This window comes from Symphalangus syndactylus, chromosome 2, assembly GCF_028878055.3.
Source record: "Symphalangus syndactylus isolate Jambi chromosome 2, NHGRI_mSymSyn1-v2.1_pri, whole genome shotgun sequence".
Lineage (NCBI taxonomy): Eukaryota > Metazoa > Chordata > Mammalia > Primates > Hylobatidae > Symphalangus > Symphalangus syndactylus.
Genome location: NC_072424.2, coordinates 70,645,525 through 70,652,645, shown reverse-complemented (window position 1 = coordinate 70,652,645; position 7,121 = coordinate 70,645,525). Strand labels below are relative to the sequence as shown.

General features: G+C 34.4%; 1 non-coding gene across 1 annotated transcript; it reads right to left on the bottom strand.

Annotated features, from left to right (window-relative positions):
• Positions 1–2,014: 2,014 nt before the first annotated feature.
• Positions 2,015–2,227, bottom strand: LOC129478226 (small nucleolar RNA U3). The gene has a single exon (XR_008656361.1). It is a non-coding gene; the product is annotated as a small nucleolar RNA U3 (small nucleolar RNA).
• Positions 2,228–7,121: the final 4,894 nt, after the last annotated feature.

Below are 7,121 nucleotides of genomic sequence, written 5' to 3'. Positions count from 1 at the left end.
AGAAGGTATCTTAAAAAGGCTGAGAAGAGCTATGATGTATACAGCAATATTGTAAAACAAATCATTTTTTACCCTTTTATAGAGACTACTGTGACATATAACTTTTAAAGAGTTTAATGAGTTTGGAGGTTTCAAATGTTAACCACTGCCATATTTGGAGCTGTCAGCACCAAATATTTTTTAAAGTGACTACTTTTATTTTTTCCTGTTTTCTGTGACTATACTTAAGATATTGCAGAAGAAATTATGTCACCAATAAGAATATAACTTTTTAAGTATCAATAAGAAAAAATAATTTTGAGAATATGTCATACTCAGTATTAAACATAATACAAGCTGGAAAGAAAGATTGAGAGATCTTGAAAGTGCAGTCTTGTTATATCCAGTTTGAAGAACTTTTGGCCCAGTGGAATTAATTGGGCCATTCTTCTTTCTCTCTTTCTCCCAGCACCCCTGCCCCTCGTGGAAGAGTTTATGTAAGATAGAAAATATTTCTTCCTTGAAGCTTTTCTGGAACTTACTGATAGATACATCTTGAATTAGAGTTTTCTTTGAAAAAAAATTATTGATTCAATCTTCTGGACTATACAGTGTTTCAATTTCCTTTTTAGACAGACACTTTGGTATATTTCATAAGTATCTGAAACATTCATATTGATTGGTATAAAATTTTTTCTTTTTTAAAATATTTATTTGTTTATTTATTTATTGAGATGGAGTTTTACTCTTGTCACCCAGGCTGGAGTGCAATGGCACCATCTAGGCTCACTGAAACCTTCACCTCCCAGGTTCAAGCAATTCTCCTGCCTCAGCCTCCCAAGCAGCTGGGATTACAGGCAACTGCCACCGTGTCCAGCTAAGTTTTGTATTTTTGTAGAGATGGGGTTTCACCACGTTGGCCAGGCTGTTCTTGTACTCCTGACTTCAGGTGATCCACCCGCCTCAGCCTCCCAAAGTGCTGAGATTTCAGGTGTGAGCCATTGTGCCGGCCAAAATTTTTTTTTTAATATATAAAATCTGTTCTTTAAATGTCTATAGCATTTGCAGTTGTGTGCTCCATTTCATTGCTGATATTGCTTACTCATCTCTTTTTTTTCTAATTTAGTTTCTGCCAAGTTAGACAATTTTATTAACAATATCCAAAAATAAAATTTGTGTTCCATTGATCCTTTCGATAGTATTTGTTTGTTTCATCACTTTCTCCTCTTAATAAAGTTTTTCTTCATTCTATTTTCTTGGGTTTATTTGTTGTAATTTTTCTAACTTCTTGAGATGGATCCTTACCTCATTAGTTTTCAGGCTTCTTTCTCTATAATGTATTGTTTAAGATTTTAAATTTTCCCCTAAATATGGTTTTAGCTGCATTTACAAGGATTAGAAAAGATGGGAACATCACACGCCGGGGCCTGTCATGGGGTGTGGGGAGGGGAGAGGGATAGCCTTAGGAGATATACCTAATGTAAATGACGAGTTAATGGGTGCAGCACACAAACACGGCACATGTACACATATGTAACAAACCTGCACGTTGTGCACATATACCCTAGAACTTACACCATAATAAAAAAAAAAAAAGAAAAAAAAAAGTTTAGATGAAAGTATTTTCTAATTTCTGTTTTTTTTAAAGTGTTTTTTTCATGAGTACTTTCAAATACAGTTTTAAATTTCTAACTATAGGAAATGTTTTAAAGTTATTTCATTATTTCTAGCTTAATTGTTTTGTGATGAGAGAATATTATACTATATCAGTCTTCCAATAATTGTTGAGATTTTGTAGTCAAGTACAAAATCAATTTTTGTAAGTGGATCAGGTGTGCTAAAAAACAAAGTTTATTATTCTATTATTGTGGTTGTGTTTGTATGTTCATGCCTTCTATAAACTCACTGATGTTTTTGTCTGGTTGTTTTGTTAATTGCTGGGAGGTATGTTAAAATTTTCCACTCTGATTATAGTCTATTTTGGTTTGCAAATTTAGAGTGGTTTTGTTTTTGATTTTTGCTTTCATAAATGGAAACCGCTCAGGCTGACTGCCATCTCTTAGTCTTACTCTAAGTAAGGAAAGCAAGGTCATCATTAGCAAATGGCAGTTGCAGCACAGCAACACCAAGAATCCACTTCACACTTACGGCAGAATGCTGCACCTCCTCTTTGTGGTTTCCGGCGCTCCACATGTTAAGAGAAGCTTCTCTAGTAGGAACTAAAGAAATGATTCCTGAAAGGAGTCTTTGTATATTCTTTCTTTATTCATTTTAAGGCTGTGTATTTCAAAATATATGAATTCAACTCGTACTATTCTGATGAGTTAAAAACTTTATATTGTTACAAGACTCTACTTCTTCCAAAACATTTATCTGTTATCAACTTTTTTGAGATTGATATTTGCATGATATATCTTTGCTTGGTCTTTATAATTCTCTATCAATCTAATACTCACTATTGTCTTTCTCTGGCTATTATTGGCATTGTTTTCTCTTTGTCCTTTATTTTCTGTAATTTCACTAAAATATTTCAACGTTTGGGTTTATCTTTCTTTAACGTATTTGGAATTTGATGGATGTTTTGTTTGGATCTGTTGTATGTTCTTGTTTTCTCTTTAAATATTTTTTGGCCCTTTCTGTCTCCAAGCTGAAGTTAAATGTATTTTAAATCATCTAACTTTCATTTATATCTCTTAGCCTCTTTCTTATATTTTCCATCTATTTTTTTCTCTCTGTGCTATTTTCCGAATTCTTCTGGCTCAGCTTCCAATTTACTAATTCTCTCTTATTTTATGACTAATCTGTGCCACATTCATTCACTGATTTTTAAATTTTAGTTACTACATCTTTTACTTCTACAATTTTACTTTTCTTTTAATATGGTATACATTTAAAAAATAATTTTCTGTTATATTCTGATAACTTTAAGCTGTTTTTTCCTCCCCCTCAGCCCCAATAGAATAGGCTTGTTTTCTTGTTTTTGTTTTTGATTTTGATTTTTCGAGATAGACTCTCACTCCCTCATCCAGGCTGGAGTGCAGTGGCATGATCTCAGCTCACTGCAACCTCCGCCTCCTGGGTTTAGGTGATTATTCTGCCTCAGCCTCCCAAGTAGCTGGAATTACCAGTGCATGCCACCACACCCAACTAATTTTTGTATTTTTATTAGAGATGGGGTTTCACCATGTTGGCCACGCTGGTCTCGAACTCCTGACTTCAAGTGATCTGCCCACTTCGGCCTCCCAAAGTGGTAGGATTATAGGCATGGGCCACCGCACCCAGCTGAGCTTGTTTTTGTTTTCTTGATAAAGCAAACAATTTGTGTCCGAAAATCTGATTTTCTCAAGCATATTTTGGTCTGTTTCTACTTTCTCTTGTTCCTGCTGGATCTCACACATATTGCCTTGTTTTCTATTGTGCGTGATGATATTTTACTATTTAATTTATTTCCATAAAAGTTACTTGTGAGTATTTGTGGAGCGCCAAAATAGAGGTGATATCCTCCACAGAGGAAATACATTCATTTCTTCCAAGTGCTCATTGATATGAACAACCCAGGATCACTTTAAGCTAACTTTATGAATGGAGATAAACTGTTGACAATCTTGATGGGATAAATTAAGCTCAATAACACTATGAGGGTTGCAGGTGTTCATAGTCACTAGTGGCTAAGTGGGTTAGATCTTTTATTGTCTCTTGTTTTTATTCTCTTTCAGATTGTGGGCTGGACATTTTTTAATATTTCATCATATTCGTGCTGTCTTTGTGAGGATTATTTTTTCTAACATTGTTTACACTTGTTTACAGTTAAGGAGTTGTTAAAAAAAAAAACAACCTTTATTGGAGACTGGCAATCAGAAATATGAATATTTTTACTGCAGCCATCCTTTTACTATTCATTTCTAATTTTATTGCATCATGACCAGGGAACATAACCTATACACGGTTGAATTTTTTAAGTTTATTAAGGTTTTATTTATGGTTTAATACATAATTAATTTTTGTGAATATTTAACTTGTTCATCAAAAACAAGCATGTTCTTTGTTACATGCAACATCTCATTTATACGACAAAGTTTTGATGGTGAGAAAATGTTCGAATATAAACATTAATATAAATACAATATTAATATAAATATTACTGTTACTGAAATAATTAAGAAAATATTCCATTAAGGAACTTAGCAGAAACATTTTCTACAATGGTTTTAATATAAAGCCACTGTATAAAAATGTCGCTTATAAATTATTTCTCCAATGAGCAGATTGGGTCACACTATTCATAAATCAGAGAGTATTCCTTCTTTTATTGCCCAGTATATGTTTGTCACTTTATTATATAATGGAAGCTGGACCAAAGAAGTACTTGGTTCTAATCTTCTGGGAATATAAAAATTAGCAAAAGAAAAAAAGTAATATTATTTCTAAAAATTAAAATATTGCTGTATAATATCTAATAATGCATAGCAATTTCCAGGATGTTTGCTTCAGGATATAAGTGCAGCAGAAATTTAATGAATACTTGAGTATTTAGGCAAATAATTGTGGATTAAGCAGATGGAGAATTGGGCCTTGAAAAATGAATGGACTTTGGATAGGAGCAGGCAGAAGAAATGTATGTATCTATTTCAAGCTAAATATGAGTTCATCCTGATGTCTTTGACTCTACTCAATTACCAGATCATTCTAGACTCGTTTTCTTGCTTATCTGTAAACTTCTACTTGAACAGTGAGAAGTCTGGCTCCCAACATCCCTATCATTTACATAATTGTTCAATTCTGGTACACATATACAACTTTCTCAACTAGAGGACTGTGATGGTTAATATTGAATGTCAACTTGATTGGATTGAAAGATACAAAGTATTGCTCCTGGGTGTGTCAGTGAGGGTGTTGCCAAAGGAGATTAATATTTGAGACACTGGGCTAGGAAGGGCAGACCTACCCTTAATCTGGGAGGGCACGATCTAGTCAGTCACCACTGTGGCTAGAATATAAGCAGGCAGAAAAATGTGAAAAGAGAGACTGGCCTAGCCTCCCAGCCTACATCTTTCTCCCATGCTTGATGCTTCCTGCCCTCAAACATCAGACTCCAAGTTCTTCAGTTTTGGAATTCAGACTGTCTCTCCTTGCTCCTCAGCCTGCAGATGGCCTATTGTGGGACCTCGTGATCATGTGAGTTAATACTTAATAACTCTCTTTCTAGTATTCTAGTATACGTATGCCACATCTTTTATAATGGTCCCACTGTTCTTGAATATTCTTTTTCTTTTTTTCACTGCATTTCAGTTTGAGGAGTTGCATAACTTCAAACTCATTATTCTTTCCTTATCTTGTCTAGTCTTCTGATGAAGACAAATTATTTGCTGCTCTGTCAACAAACATATCATAGAGGAAATGATGGTATGAAGCAGGGCACTGGGATAAAAAAGAGAAAAATCACAAGGCTTAGCGGACCTAAAGCAGAGCTTCATTTATTATCTGTTGCCACAGAAGAGGGCATTTTAAAACCTCATATTGTCCATGTCTTATAAAAGAAGATTAATCTTTCAATGATAGACTCTACTTAAGTTCATAAGGTTGATGGATAAAAGCTGTAATGCTGATGTGCAAATATAAAATTGTCATAGAGATGGAAATTCTAAAACTCGTGTATGTATAAGTATTATTACCTACACATATATCTGCTTACTTGGACAACTAATTCTTATCCAGAAAATTGCTTGGTAAACACATATCATAAGAAAGGGGCATGCTCAGTTTCCCAGGAATGCCATAATAACTTACCAAAAATCTGATGGCATAAAACAAGTGAAATTTATTCTCTCACAGTTATAGAATCTAGAAGTTTGAAATCAAGATATAGTCAAGTCATGCTCTCTGAAGGCTCTAGAGGAGATTCTTTCTTGCCTCTTCTTGGCTTCTGATGTCTGGCAATCCTTAACATTCCATGGCTTGTAGATGCATCACTCTAATCTCTGCCTGCGTCATTACATGGTGTTCTCTCCATGTGTTTCTGGGTCCAAAACTCCCTCTTATAGGGACACAAGTCACATCTGAGTTAGGGCCCACCCTAATTCAGTATGACCTCATCTTAACTTGCTTACATTTACAAAGAACACACAAAGACCATATTTCCTCATAAGATCACAATCACAGGTTGCAAGTAGATGTGAATTTTGTTGGAGCACTATTCAACTCAGTACAGGGAATTAAATAAATAAATTCAGTATTTAATGGCACCAGGATAAGATAGTTTGGTAGTTTAATTCAAACATTTATCACTCAGGACCATTGTGTCAAAAGGACCATTTTAAGTTGTGTGACAATGATTCCATAGTTATGTCAACAATCTTCTTGTCTTTGCTCAGGCACCAGAATACTTGAGAATCTTGGTTATGGTTCTTCCTCCTAGACATCAGTGCTGAGCTGATCTTTATGCTTCTCCTTTTTCTAAGCTTTCAAGGCAGTCCTTGAAATCTGAGGTGTTAATGTATTCTTTAGATATACTGATAAATTATTTCAGGTTTTGTAGAATCTCCCTTTGTTAAATTAACAGCTCTATTTTTTCTCCTCTGCTGGGATCAATTATGGTTTGACTTCAAAACTTAAGTCTCCTGATAATTGCATTTCAATGGCTGAGACGGATGGCAACAGAGATGTTGGCTACTATAGCCTCTGCTACTTGTGATCGTAATGACCATAATAATCTCAAACTATTGAGAACTGTAACTACAGGAAAGATTGCTTGTAAGAAGTACATATTTTCTACATGAATTACAACAAAAAAAACACAAGATAACGTAATAGGTATCCCCATTCTTTCATATCAAGAAGCTAAAACTAAGTAATTTGCTGAAGATTACTTGGCTAGTAAGAAGGTGGATTGAAAACAGGTTTGTCAGTATTACTCCAAAGTTCTACCTTGATGTGACAACCCCAACTGAATTAGCAATTAGTAGTATGTATACTGGAATGGTCACTAAGATTCTCTTTTTTCTCTCTCTCATGCTTTTCTCCCCTCACTTCTTTTTTCCCCTTCCCTTCTCTCCCTCTCCTCTTTTTCTCTCTGTCTTTCCTTTTATTTTTAAACAAAACATGTTTATATACATGTTTATCTCCAAAATAGAGTTTTATGTAAT